The 14099-nt window shown below is 42.5% G+C and overlaps 1 protein-coding gene across 3 annotated transcripts in view; it reads left to right on the top strand.

Annotated features, from left to right (window-relative positions):
• Nucleotides 1-284: 284 nt before the first annotated feature.
• PAG1 (phosphoprotein membrane anchor with glycosphingolipid microdomains 1) overlaps nucleotides 285-14099 on the top strand; it is a 126777-nt gene continuing 112962 nt past the window's right edge. For all 3 annotated transcript variants that reach the window (XM_045514173.2, XM_045514179.2, XM_074355045.1), the window contains exon 1: nucleotides 285-770. The gene's annotated coding sequence lies outside the window, so the exon portion shown is untranslated. The remainder of the gene's footprint in view (nucleotides 771-14099) is intronic.

The raw sequence follows: 14099 nt of genomic DNA, 5'->3' as shown, positions 1-14099 counted from the left end.
AGAGTAAACAGTGGTTTGTACAGGACAATGGACTCTGGAGGCAAACAAGTTCAACCGCACAGCCCTAGGTTCACAAATCCCCAGGCGGGAGACTTCCTGTACCTTCCCCTCGGGGAGCAGGGCGCCGCGCTCGGGTCCGCCCTGCGCGCAGACCCACCCCCGCCCGGCTCGCCCCCTCCCCCGCCCCGCCCCGCCCCGCCCCGCCCCGCCCCGCCCCGCCCCGCCCTCTCCCGTGACGTGCCGCAGCGGGCCGGGCTCATGCGCACTCGCGCCCCGCGCCCCGCGCCCCGCACGGCTGCTCCACCTCGGCGCTTGTCATTCTCCGCGGCGCGGCGGCGAGTGCCGATTGCAGTGCCGACCCTCCCGCCCGTGCGCCGGCATGCCCGCGATGTGACCGACCGCCTGGGAGCGGGCTGGCGGCTCTACCTGCAACAGCGCCTCGGCTTTTCCCCGGGCCGCCTTCCTGTAGCGTCGCGATTCCCTCAGAGCCGGAGACACGCACCAGGGGCTGGGAGCGCCGCACTCCCGGGCGGGCGGCAGCTGCAGCGTTCGGGACCGTGCGGCCGGGTGCAGTCTCCGTCGCCGCTGCCGCCGCCGGGCGGTGCGCCCTGACGAGTGCCGGGCTCCGGGCACCGCGGAGCCGAGGCGGCTGGTGCAGAGCGGCAGCGCCTCGCCCCGCACCCGCCGTCGCCCGGGCAGTGCGGGGCCAGCGGGGCTGTGCGCAGCCAGAGAGCGGTCCCCACGGAAGGCTCCCTGTCTCCTGCGTCCCAGTAAGTTGACTAGTTTCTGAAGTTGGAGGGCGCCGTGGGAAGGGGAGGTTCGTCTTTATTACCCTCACGTCGTGGGAAGCTGAGGGTGGCACCTCTGGTTAGGAGGGCTCCAGCCTGGGGAGGTCAGGGTGCGAAGCCGCGGACAGGGCACGCGGGGAGAGGCAGCAGTCCGGGGCGGGCTGGCCCCAGCCTCTGCCGAACGTGCCAGTTGGAAATGTGCTGTGAGAGGACAGGTGCTGCGAGGGCTTTTCGCCTGCTGCTGGCTGACTGCACATTCCGAGCCCCTTGAGTGTGTGTGTGTGTGTGTGTGTGTGTGTGTGTGTGTGTGCGCGCGCGCGCGCGCTCCGGCGGGGTCTTGTCACTTCCATCCTAAGTCACCAGAGGAGTGACTCCAGTAGTATTCCTGGATGAGACAGATCTTTCGGAATAGAAGCTCAGTCATTCTGCCCCAGGCCTCCAGGCTTCCCGCGCATCCCAGTTCACTCTTCCCCTAGGCAGAAGTTGCCAGCGTTTTCGTAATTGGAACCCAGTCCTTGAGGAGAAAAAAACACAACTTATATGTCAACCCAGAGTTCTGTGCTATGAGGCAAATAAAATGAGAAATCCGCTCAGTGTATGTGATTTAATACACTTTAAGAATGTGGGTCAGTCTCAAAGCAATACGATTCAGATGATGACACTTGGGTTTCACCCTGACTGTCCTGCACCTCTTATGTAAGACTCCCGGCAGGATAACTGTGTCTCTCTGCAGAGGCTGCAGCTGTGGCTTTCCATTCCATTTGTTTAAGGTCCAGCTTGAACGTGTTTAATGAAAATGCTGACATGATATAGCGCCCTGTAGTCTGAAACACAGTGCACTCTTCATATTGGAGTGTCTTCTCCTAATAGGGAGCATGCGAGGAAAAACCCAGTATATTTTTCAAGGCAGCTCCAGGAATTAGACACATAAATCATGTTTTAAAATAGCATGCATTGTGCAGAGAGCTTGCAGTGGACCCCTTTGAACACATCCCCTTTGTTTTAGAGAGTGGAAATTGTCCACGCCAGACAATTGTTGAGTCTGAAAGTTAAGTGTACTGATGGGCTTAATTATCTTAATAAACAAAGAGCATGATTTATAGGTAGCTGCTCTGTCCCAGTTTGAAGGATAGAATTCTTTAACCTTTCTCTCTTGTCTTTCCCCTAGAGGTTCCTTTTAACCAGAGCAATAGATTATCATCATCGATGTTTAATATTTGACTTGATTAAATTTGTAAAACGAGTACTTTGAAATACCATATGGTATTCCTGTGAATGTTAAGACAGTGAATATTAGAAATAAGGAGAATATGCAGATTTTTTGATGTAGAAGTCATTAGTTTGACAAAACATAACATTCAGAGGGCCTTAATATATCTTTTTAAAAATTTGGACTTGTAATAAATGTTTAAACCAAAACTCAGAGTTGTGTTTTATTGTAAGATTTATTTAGATAATCTGTAGAAAAAGAAGCACATTTATTTATGGTATGTGGTAAGCACATGGAACAAGATGATCTAGTTATAGGCAACTCATTTAAAAACATACCATAGTTTTTTAAGGAATTCTAAGAAAATACACAAAATGTTATTTCAGAAATTGAAAAGTTAGTCAACATATTGTAGTTGGTGAGAGCATCTGTTGCTCATCTTTGGAAAGGATCACATCACATCCGAGCACAAAAGGACACCTGAAACTGCTCAGACAGGTTGACCACCACGCGCAGTGTCGCACCATAGTTAGGAGGACAGACTAGGGAGCCATGCTGGCGGCTCTGGTACCATCTGTTTGAATCTGGGCAAGTTCCCTAAACTCTGTGTCTCAGTGTCTTCATCTGTAAAATGGGGATAACAGTACCTACTTCACTGGATGGTGGTGAGGATTAAATGAGCTGTTGAATCAGTGTCTGGCTTATTAAAATGCGTAAAATTATCATTGTCATGAGAAGAAATGCATCTTTGGACACTGTAGCTGTTGAATGACTACTGATGGAGGCTAACAGAAGCAGTTCCCATGTATAATAGGAGAGAGGGTGGAAATGTTTATCGAAACCTTCTGGTAATGCAGACGCCAGCTGGGGTTTGACTTACTGTCTCTTTCAGTTCCTCACCGACGTGGGTTGCTTCATTTCCACTTTGGAGATGAGGAAACAGGCGTTCAGTGAGATCAAATAGTAGACATTGGAGCTGGAATCTTAACCCATGTCTGTCTCTCTCAAACCTTGTCTTTTTCGGCCCTGCTGCCTCAACTTGAAAAGTGCTTTCTGCATCTCTTCTTTAATCCTCATAATGACATCATAAAATAGGTGCATTATTATCTTTAATTTACAGATGAGGAAATTGATGTTGAACAGTAAAGTATGCAAAGTGCTTAACTCACAGCATAGTTCTCCATGACTGAGAGCTATTATTATTGTCATAATTATTGTTAAGTAACCTGCCTACCTTAACATGTGGTGGAAATGCCAGCAGGTGAAGTGAGTTTTCTCCTTCGGTTTGAAGTGGGTTCTATTGCTTTTACTTCCCTGTTCATATATTCAGAGAATCAAGAAAAAGAAAATGATATGTTAACAGTTCCTACCGGAGGACGGCCCTCCCGAGTTGGTTTCCTGCCTGCAGACTTAGCGGCTGCGATCCACACAGCAGGTCCACAGTCAGCATCATCTCTGAGCATGAATTCAGGCCCAGCTGGAGAGCATCCCTGCGGCAGAGAGAGAGAGGCCTTGCACTTTGCTGCATATTGTACTATATGTTCAGAGGTGGAAATAATTTATATTTCATATTAAATAAGCATGCTACCTCCAGGCCTACATACCAGCCTAGTAAGAAGCAGTTTCAGGTGTCCTTTGTGAGCCATACTGTTGGCTTTCCTTATCTGCAGGCTCCACTTCTGTGGATTCAACTAACCGTGGATTGAAAATATTAAAAAAAAAAATTCCAGAAAGTTCCAAAAGGCAAAACTGAAATTTGCTTTGCTCCACAGCTGTTTACACAGCATTTACATTACATTTACTGTTTAAATGGCATTTACATTGTATTAGGTTGTTATAAGTTATCTATAGATGATTTAAAGTGTGTGGGAGAGGGGAGGGCATAACTCAGTGATAGAGTGTGTGCTTAGCATGCACAAAGTCCGGGGTTCAATTACCAGCACCACTATTTAAAAATAATAATCATAAATAAATAAACCTAATTACCTTCCCCGGCAAAAAAAAAAGAAAAATTAAAAAAATAGAATAAAGTATGTGGGAGAATGTACTTTTGGGTTACATGCAAATACAGTGCTGTTTTATATAAGGAACTTGTGCATCCTCTGATTTTGGTGTCCTCAGGAGTCCTGGAACAAATCCTCTGTGGAATGTACTTTATTAAAAGTCTAGTCCACAGCTTGTTGAACTTTGCACTTGACTACCAGAAGTTGGGAATGATTGAAAGGCTACTTTCTTGCGTGTGGCTTTCTTAGGTTATCATTCAAATACTACATAGTACCCTGGCCCTTGGTAAATAGTCTCTGTTTTCTAAATATTAAAATCTAGTTGTTGTATAAGGCACGTAGGTCACAGACTGCTTCCAGACTGATTTAGTATTTAATTTAACCTCTCAGCTAACATATCCTACCACTGGAAGGTATTTCAAGATGATGTTCTAAGTTGGCTTTTTTTTTTTTAAGTCAAAATTTTCTGTCCAACATGGTGACTATAGTTAATAATACTGTATCGCATATTTGAACATGGCTAAGAAAGTAGATCTTAAAAGTTGTCATCACAAGAAAAAAATAACTGTAACTGCGTGGTGACAGATGTTAACCAGACTCATTCATTCTGGTGGTCATTTTGCGCTATAGACAAATGTTGATTTGTTATGTTGTACACCTGAAATTAATGTTATATGTAAATGATATCTCAATTTAAAAAGTTAAAATAAAGTCAAAAGTCTCTGGGTGTGAGCTTCCAGTAGGGTGCCAGAAAGAGTCCTTGTCATCAACTGAGTCTTTCCACATCTCTCTGAGATATCTTCTACTTCAGTTTTAGCCCTCTTTGTTGGAATATAAATGTTCCCTTTTACTCGACCAAGTGCTTTTACTTACATTTCAAATGCGCCTGTGTTCTGGGTTATTCCACAGTAAAAGTCTTCCTCGATCATTTTTGTGACTTGAGCTGGGTCCATAATGTACCTTAATGAATTCTTTAGAATATACATCTTTCTTTTTATTTCTTGTCTCTGTTAACTATTTATTGGCTTTCCTCTGGCCACCCCTTAATCTCCAGATAACTTTCCTCTGACATCCAGCTTTCTCTTGCTGTCAGAAGGTATATGTACAAGAAATGCAAGCTCATTTTAATATGGATGCGGTGAATGGAGATCCTTTACTCTCCCCAGTCATCTCTACTATGTTGAGTCATCTTCACTTGGGGCTTGGGAGTCGGGAGCCGATTGTATTTCTAGAGAGCTTGCCTGGTACATCCATGAGAGATGTGTTGGAGAGTTCTACTAGTCTTGGCTATACAAGCATCAATTTTGTGAAACATGGCAGAGACAGGCCCTCAGATTGCTGAGTTTGAGGGCGAGGGGTGGGTGTGGGGAAAGACAGCTCTGACTAGGATTTATCTGCCACATTTCTAGTCCTCACTGGTCGTGCCTTCTGGGTAAGAATTGGAATGAAGAGCTAACACAGAGCACTTACCGTCTGCTGGCCGCTATGCTAAGAACTGTACATACAGTATTTACTTTAATCCTCATAGTGACCATATGTGGTTACTTTATGATCCTTTTTTGCACAAGTGGAAACTGATGCCTACCTAGAAGGGTCAGAGCATTTGTCCAGGATCTGTGAGTTACAGAGCCAACCATGGAGTCCAGGAGTCAGACAAGGCCTAGCCTCTTCCCAGGGCATTCTACTGCATCCAGTTTGGGGGCCTTCATGATAGTTCAGCTACTTTGCAGAGATATCCCATATTGTGCTTCTCAAAATAACCCTACGCTATGGCACTCGGTCCCCTGGGAGAGAGCTGAAGGGATGGTGAAAAGGTACGTGCTCACCATCTTGCCCATGGCCAGCAGCTGGCCTCGATGCACAGAAAGCATCATCTCTTTGTCTTTGCGGAGGACGAACTTAAGCGTAGTGCATGCAATGAACAAAAAAGAAACCCCCTTGTTAGCATTGTGAAATAGGAAGCATAAAGCCTTCCACTGATAATGGGACACAGTGGAGAAGCACGCAAACCTTATCTGTGTTTGGTGTCACATACTTGCGTCACTCTCATTACAGAGAAGTGTAGCAACCTGAGATTTTCTCAGGTGATTTTTTAAAGTTTATTTCCATCAAGAATGATTTAATCAGTAACAAACATCACTACAGTGATATCATGGGTCTACGGTGAAACTCTGGTTTTTAAAGTAAATGAACACACATGTCTAACAAGTCAGGCGCAAGCATGTTGGCTCAGAAGAGGGACATTGCATCAACTCTTCTGTGTCTGCGTCATAGTCTAACTCCGCTCCAGGAGCAGAGGGAGAAGGCAGAATTTAAAACCAGCTCCTAATATTTTCAAAACCCTTTCCCTGAACCCCACCTCCTCTCTTTTTTCACGATTTCACCCTGGAGCCAACATTGATTCGTTGGTTCCGTAAGTCCTTCCTGACCCTTGGGGGTCTGAGTTACTATTTTTGTTGCTGTTGTTGTTATCACATTTTGGTCTGTCGTGTTGCTGCCACTCCCTCTCCTTGGTTTTGTAGGCATATAAAATCTTGAGAGCTGTGAGTGATTAAAAACTTATGAAGAATTCAGTTTTCTAAGTGTGGATTTTATTGCGGAGGACAGGAAAATTTGGCCTGATTAGAGGACTTTTACTTAAAATACAGAGCACTTGAACCCCTATGAACCTTTTGGAGTAGGCAAGTTTAAAAAAAAAAAGTGTTTTAATTGTTCGGCAACCGCTTCGTATCTTCCTATTCAATTTCGTGGGACTCAGTCCCTACAGACCATATCATGTATTCATTTGCAAGTGATCAGCTTCAGTTGATTTTCTAAAAGTAACAAAAGGGGTGACTCGTCAGCGTTACTGCATCTGCCATTTTAGTCTTTAGGGAGCCCCAGAGTTGCATGTGGAAGCCTCTCTGTGGATTTGTTCTCTAAGGGATGAAGGGTGTTCAGATAGGTCCTCGGGCTTCAGGTCTGACTGCATTTGTGACCAAGTCACTGCTGTGGATGTTGCTTCTGCTCTCCCTGGCCCTTCACCCCTGCCTGTACTCGTGCCATCATCACCCCCACTGTGGCTGAATGCACCGCAGTTACTGGGAAACTTTAATGTCAAAGCGGCTCACGCTGTAAGTCAGAGGCAATAAAACCACACAAGACGATTCTTTAACTGAAAAAAAAAAAGCCAGTCTGTAACATAGCTGCACACAAGAATACCACAACGTCTGCATTCAGCACTTGGAAATTGTACCCAGAGCGGCTGTGTTATTTTTTTTCCTGACACCTTCTAAAAAGAGCTGTGAACTCCTCATTCACATAATCGATCCTTAGCAGCTTGGCAGGGTTTGAGGAAAACTGAGTTGAAGTGATATTTTTTACTCATTTCTGCATTCACCAGAGAATTTGTGTATTTGTATACCAGGTTGGATGATGAAATGTCAGACATAAGATGATTCCTCTCTCTGCCCTCTAGAATCTCAGTCTTGGCAAAAATCATATGATATCACTTATATGTGGAATCCAAAAAAAAAAAAATGATACAAATTCTATTTACAAACCAAAAACAGACTCATGGACATAGAAAACAAACTATGGTTACCAAAGGGGAAAGGGTGGGGAGGGATAAATGAGGGGTTGCGAATTAACAGACACACATTACTATATATGAAATAGATAAACAGCAAGGATCTACTGTGTAGCTCAGGAAACTATATTCATTTTCTTGTAATAACATGTAATGGAAAAGAATCTGAAAAGAAAAAGCATACATGTGTATGTATATGTATAATGGAATCACTTTGTTGTACACCTGAAACTAATACTGTAAATCAACTACACTTCAATAAAAAAATTTTTTTTTAAATCTCAGTCTTGGGAGGGAAAAGATGTTGAGCCGCAGTTGTAACCAGTGCATGAAAGATGATGGGCTCTGCCGGGGGTCCCTGACTCCAAGGAGAGGACTTTTCCCTGAGGAAGCAGGGCTGGATCTGAGTCTGGAAGCGTGACTTGGAAGGGACCAGGCAGCCGAGGATGGGAGTGGGCTGGCAAAAACCATTCTGAGCAGAGGGACCAGGGAGGACGGGGCCATGAAGGCACTGAAGAGGGCGGCACGTCTGTGAATGAGCTGGTTGTTCTGTGTGGCGGGTGCACGTCGTGGGCGGTAGGGGAGCTGGAAATGGAGAGTGGAGGCTGGAGCCACTTTGGGAAGGGTCCTCTGGGCCACATTTAGTCCAGATGAATCTGAGCACTTGAGGCTGTTCCTTTGGAATGACTACTCTGGTTGTGTTGTTTAGAACGGTTGGGATGTGAGGATGGGGTGTGGGAAAGAGAAGTTGTGAAAAAAAGCTGTTGAATCCTAGTGTGAACTTAAGGGCTGAGTTTAGGTTGGTAAGGGTTGGGGAGAGGAGAAGCAGGGAGGGAAGCATGACTTTAGGGATGACTCCCAGGTCTCTGGTTTGGGTGGCTGAACAGACAGAGGTACTATTGGTCATGAAAGTGAAAACAAAGGATGGCGCAGTTTGCAGCGGGAGATGATGAATTCGGTGTGGCTGTGTGTAACGTGAGGCAGCAGTCGGACATCCAGGGCTTGAGACTGAATTGACACTTTCACACCCCTGTGGTTTTGGAATTTGGGACAGAGGCTGAGCTGGAAATAATAGGTTTGCAAGTCTCCCGTGTATCTGAAATTGTGGTTGAGGTGGTGATCCGCCTGGGAGAGTGCTTAGAATGCAACACGGATGAAGGCCAAGGTGGCAGGCAGAAGAAAAGGATATGAGTGAGTAAGATTAAGTGAGGGAAGTTTTTGACAAGTGCTTGGACACAAAGTGGCAGAAGCCAGCGGCAAAGCAGAATGAGGTGCTTGATGGAATAGGCGCTGGGTGACAAAAGGAATGCAGTGGAATGAAAAGGCAAAGAGCAAAGGGACAGGTCTGACTGTTAACTTGCTTATATCTACACAGATGACAGTGGCTGTTTCTCATGTAACTTTCAGTGCCTGCCAATAAGCATTAAGACCTACTATGTGGAAGGTGGACGGGGAGAGGGGGAAAGAAAAGAAGAAAGAAGTAAAGTCATGAATAAAGCATGACCCTGGGTCAGCTGCTTATAGGATAGTGTTGTCGCTTCTTGTTTTCCTTCTCCACTCATTTTTCTCCTTCGTCGACAGCAGGACACGGGCACTTGGGAAAGTGGGGTGAATGAAGGAATCACTTTCTTGGTGCATAAAGTGCTTGGTTCTCCTTAAGAGGCATGTCTCGTGTCCATGAACGAGCACACCAAAAGAGACAGTGATAATGACACATTATTTGACAGTTTACAGAAACTAAGCTTTTATCGTGGCCATAGCATCTTTAGAGAGTTTGGACCTTTGAACCAATCTTTTTACAGTCATTAATGAGTCTTTTGGCTCATTGGTTTATTTGAAATATATTAAATACAGTTTCCTGTAATTTTCACTTGTCTTATAAAAACAGGCATTAAGTTATAGACGAGATGGAGTATTTGGGTGTTGATCGAAATAATTACCATGTGTTTTAGTTAACATGCATTTCAGCCCTCACTCATTTTATCCTTTAATTTTGACCTAAAGCTTGGAACTGCTCCCATTGTAGAGACGAGGGAATTGAGATGCAGTATTCGGATGACTGCGTGGAGATAACACGGCTAGTAAATGGTAGAGCTCGTGGGACCCAAAATAAGGCATCCTGACTTCAAATTCTGGCTTCCTGCCACTCCATCATGTTGCCTGTGTCTCCGTGAATAGCTACAAAAAAAAAGTAGGGGGTGGAATATTTAAGAGATTTTTTTGTTAGTCTGCTTAAAGCACCAATAGTGGAAACCCTGTTGGCTAGTCTCTATATTTGATGGACCACAGGTTCTTTATGCAAATGTATGCGACTGAGTCAGACTGGGGGAAAGCTTTTTTCACAAATGAACATCTTTTTCTTTCATTATCTTAAAAGCCTTTTAAAAAAGCCTCTGAGTTATGAAATAAAAGGATTCAACATTTTAAACTGTAAAATTATTGTGGTTAAAACTTGCTCCCTGTGATACAATGGAAATTGATTTTTCAGTTGTTGCGAGGGCCGTTATGTGTGAGAAGCGTTCTGCGTGCACATGTATGTGTGCATGTGTATGAAATAAGTCAGCCAAATTAACTTTAAACTATTGGTTTTCCTTTTATAATACCATTCCTGAATTCTCCGAATACATTAAGTGATGTAGCTTGCTCTGTCTTGCCAAAGCAGCTATTATGTTCCCCCATTTAAAGCCAAAGTATGAAAGCATTTGTCTTTTTCTTAAGCAGTGTAAAATGATGCAGGATAAATCGAAAGGGCTTGTTTTAGTTTTACAACTTGTATTTTGGTGCCTGATGTTCTAAAATTAGGATTTACCTAATTTTGCTACTGTTAAAGCAGATATTAACTATTAACATACGGAAGTGTTAGAATCATGAAATGTACATGGAATTTTATGGCTGTTTGAAAAGTTTATGATGCTCCATTTTCTTATTTCATAAAAAGAAAAAAAAGATCTGTGAGTCTTGCTAAATGGCAATTTCCAGATGAAAGCAATTACTAGCAAGTAGCAGAATGCTGGTACCAAGTCTTATCTTAAATCTCAATTTCAAGCTTCATGGTGCCAACTTTACATTTTAGCTTTAGTAGAAAAAATTGAATCCAAAAGGGATTATGCATTTGTGACATTCGGTGGGTTGATCTTTTGTTTTTAGTCCTGATTTTTTTAAAATAACCGTACGCTCATAAATTTTTTTGAAGTTTTATAAAAACGTTAGGCAACTACCTTAGTTCTGGTAATTATCATTACACGTGGTATATGCTAGGAGCCTCATCCATTGTAGTTGAAAAATTACAATATAGGCAGATGAGAATTTAAATAACAATATAAAATAACATGGTATTTTATCTGTGATTTTATTGCATTTTATGTTTATAATAATATGGGAGGAAATTCAAATGAAGTAAAATGAAAATTAATTTGGCCATTTCATGCCTCACGTGTCCCAGTTTCATCCAAATGCAAATATAATCCAGGGCATGGACTTCGTATCCTGTTGAGGCGATCTGATGTGAATGTATTTATTGCTCACCCCAAGATGAATGATTAAGCTGCATTTCCTGTTAATCTTCCCATGAGTATATCTTTTAATATTATTTACTAGGAGTTTTCATTTTTATAAAAAGCAATTAAATTTTCTTTACCTTTTTTCTTCCTGTTGAATTTTATTCATTTTTATGTCAGTGAATACTTGACATGATAGAACACGTCTAAATTAGTGATCTAATTTGAGTACCATAATTATGTGTACAGTTACAGCTTGATTGAGTAGAGAGCTTTTCCGTGTCGTGTGTGTTCTTTCTCTTTGGGGATTTAGGAATTACATGCTTAATATTTCAGAGTCTTAAACCTGCTTTATGTTTACCAATAGGCAGACAGAGAAAAATATAAATATTTTTACAAGCATGATTCAAAAAGGTATGCTTCCTTTTCAAATGTTTGGAATTGACACGTAACTGTCTACCGTAGCTTTTTCTTATATGCAATAGAATGATGAATACAGAAGTGGTTGAAACCTACAGTGATGTCATTTGTGGTGCCTCAATTGTTGATGTTGTAGATAGGAGCGTACACCTTTGTTTTCCTAAATAAAAAAATAAAGATGCTTTGTACCAAAGTGTCATGAGTCATGATAAATATCTCAACATATTTAGATAATGTTAAGGATATTTTTCTTTCTTATATAATAGTCACTTTGCCCAAAATGTATATTTTAAAATATATTTTTATTGACGTACAGCCAGTTTACAACGTTGCGTCACTTTCTGGTGTGCGGTACAATACTTCCGTCACATAGCAACATACATATATTCGTTTTCGTAGTCTTCAAAATGTACATCTTGAACTTTTAACATCGCCGTGAAATACCCAATCTATCCAGAGTGAGAATTGAAACTAAAAAGTTTGGAGTCTCACTAAAAGCATACAGTATGGATAACAGCTTCTCGGGTTTTGTGCCAGAGTGTTTGGAAGAGGATTGCTAAACACTATGGTTGTTGAGAAAAATAAAACACCTAAGTATTAAACTTATACTTAATTTAATGATTTCTGCCACCACCATTCTTAACCTTTCCAAGTGGCTGAGTGATTTGCTAATAGGAGCTAGCTGGTCAGGACCTGAATTATTACAGATCTTTTAATAAATATTTAATAGCATTTTCAAAATTGTCCTTCTAGACACAATTTATAATAAACAGTTCAGTGCTGGCAGTGAACGTGCTCCTTTTATGCTGTTTCACAGCCAAAGGCCGTTGGACATTTGGACCCTTCTCTTATGGATTTTCCCAGCTCCATGTATCCTGAAAACTGTCAGCCTTGGATCAGAACAAGCCTTTTGCATCTCCCCAGTTACAGAGAGAGTAAAAGAACTTCCCTTCTTCTCCCCATAATACGCTGATGCCTGTGGTCAGAGAATCATCACTTGCTCATCATATGCTTTTTCTTGATGTTCTCACTAGCCTCAGGAAGTGATCGCATGAGAAGCACCACTGAAATGTGGACACATCAGTTAGATCTGAGCTGTCTTATATGCCTTCTGTTTAGAGCCATGGTTCTCAACCCAGGGTAACTTTGCCACCAGAGGACATTTGGCAACGTCTGAAGATGTTTTTCATTGTCATAGCTGTTGGGTCGAGGGGGTGGTGGTGAGGGCTACTCCTGGCATCTAGTGAGTGAGTAGAAGCCAGGGGTGCTGTTATATGTCCTGTCCTACACAATACACAGATATACAGCCCTCTGCAGGGAACAGTGATCAGGACCGAAATATCAGCAGTGTTGAGAAACCCTGACCTGGAAAGTAAGGAATGTCTTTTTAATTTGCTTTATATTATTCAAGCAAATGGAAACGTGTTTAAGAGATCCTTGCATTCAATATAACCGTTTATTGAACACCTTCTAGTTCCTGAAAATGCAGTGAAGGCTTGAACATCAGCCTTGCCCTGGAGTTTCCCCTGTCTTTGGAAGATGAGTGGTAAACAGAATCCTACTGTTTGATGCGATGCATGCTGTAATTAGAGAGGCATGCCTGGCATGTTAAAATAGAAATAATTTAGATTTCATTTGCTAAATATAGAGGAATATCTAGAAGAACTCATCTTCTCTGTCTCAATGTAAAATTAGTCATTTGTGAACAAAATTTCCCATTTTTCCTTAGTAATCAGGAATGGATCCCCCTTATGGCCCCCTGTTCCCCCTACTTACACTGGTATTAATTTGAAACATCAGGAAAAAAGGTGAGCTGTGATATAAAAATTGTTACTTTAGAAATTGAGGATATTAGTTTCTTCACCTCTTCATTGAGGTGTAATTTACAGGCCAGAAAAGTCTCCCCATTTTAAGTATACAGTTCAGCTTTACAGTAAACTTACAGAGTGATGAACTATTGTCACAATTCAGTTTTTAGGATTTTTTTCCATCACCCCCAAAAGATCCCTTGTGCCCATTTGTGGTCATTCTGCATTCTTGCTGCCAGCCCCAGGCAACCACTCCTCTTTCTGTCCTTTTCTCTTTTCTGTCTCACTTTCTGTCTCCATAGATTTGTCTTTTAGCAAATCTTGGGACATTTCATTTGCAGTATTAGTTTTTACAATGAAGCATGTAGTCTGATAGCTTTGTTTTGAAGATCAGCATCATGTTTCTGTGTTTCCTATGACCTGTACCATCCACATGCTACCGTGCAGGATTGGGTACAGTTAGTTATCAGAACCCCCAGACTAAGACAGTGAGAAAAATGTGCCAAAGGAGAAGATAAGCATGTGTGTTTAATGCAGCCCATGTGGGGCAAGAAAGCGTTTGTGGTATGTCTGTTTTTCAGTTTTGTCCTGTTTTGTCTAATAAAATAATGTTACAGAAATCATTGAAACGCTGAGGTCAGGTAAATACCAGCACAATGTGGGCAAGCTATAAAAGGATCAAATCTGGAGAACTCACCTGTCTGGGGAGTTGTATCCAGGTCAACAACTCCTTAGTCAGACCCTTTGGGGCCACGTGGCTTTCAGAATCCAGCTTTTAGGAGGGGAGTGCAGTCCATTTCCTGTG

This window comes from Camelus bactrianus, chromosome 29 (genome assembly GCF_048773025.1).
Source record: "Camelus bactrianus isolate YW-2024 breed Bactrian camel chromosome 29, ASM4877302v1, whole genome shotgun sequence".
NCBI classification, from domain to species: Eukaryota; Metazoa; Chordata; class Mammalia; order Artiodactyla; family Camelidae; genus Camelus; species Camelus bactrianus.
The sequence above is the reverse complement of the archived record's forward strand: the minus strand, read 5'-3'. Positions and strand labels throughout refer to the sequence as shown.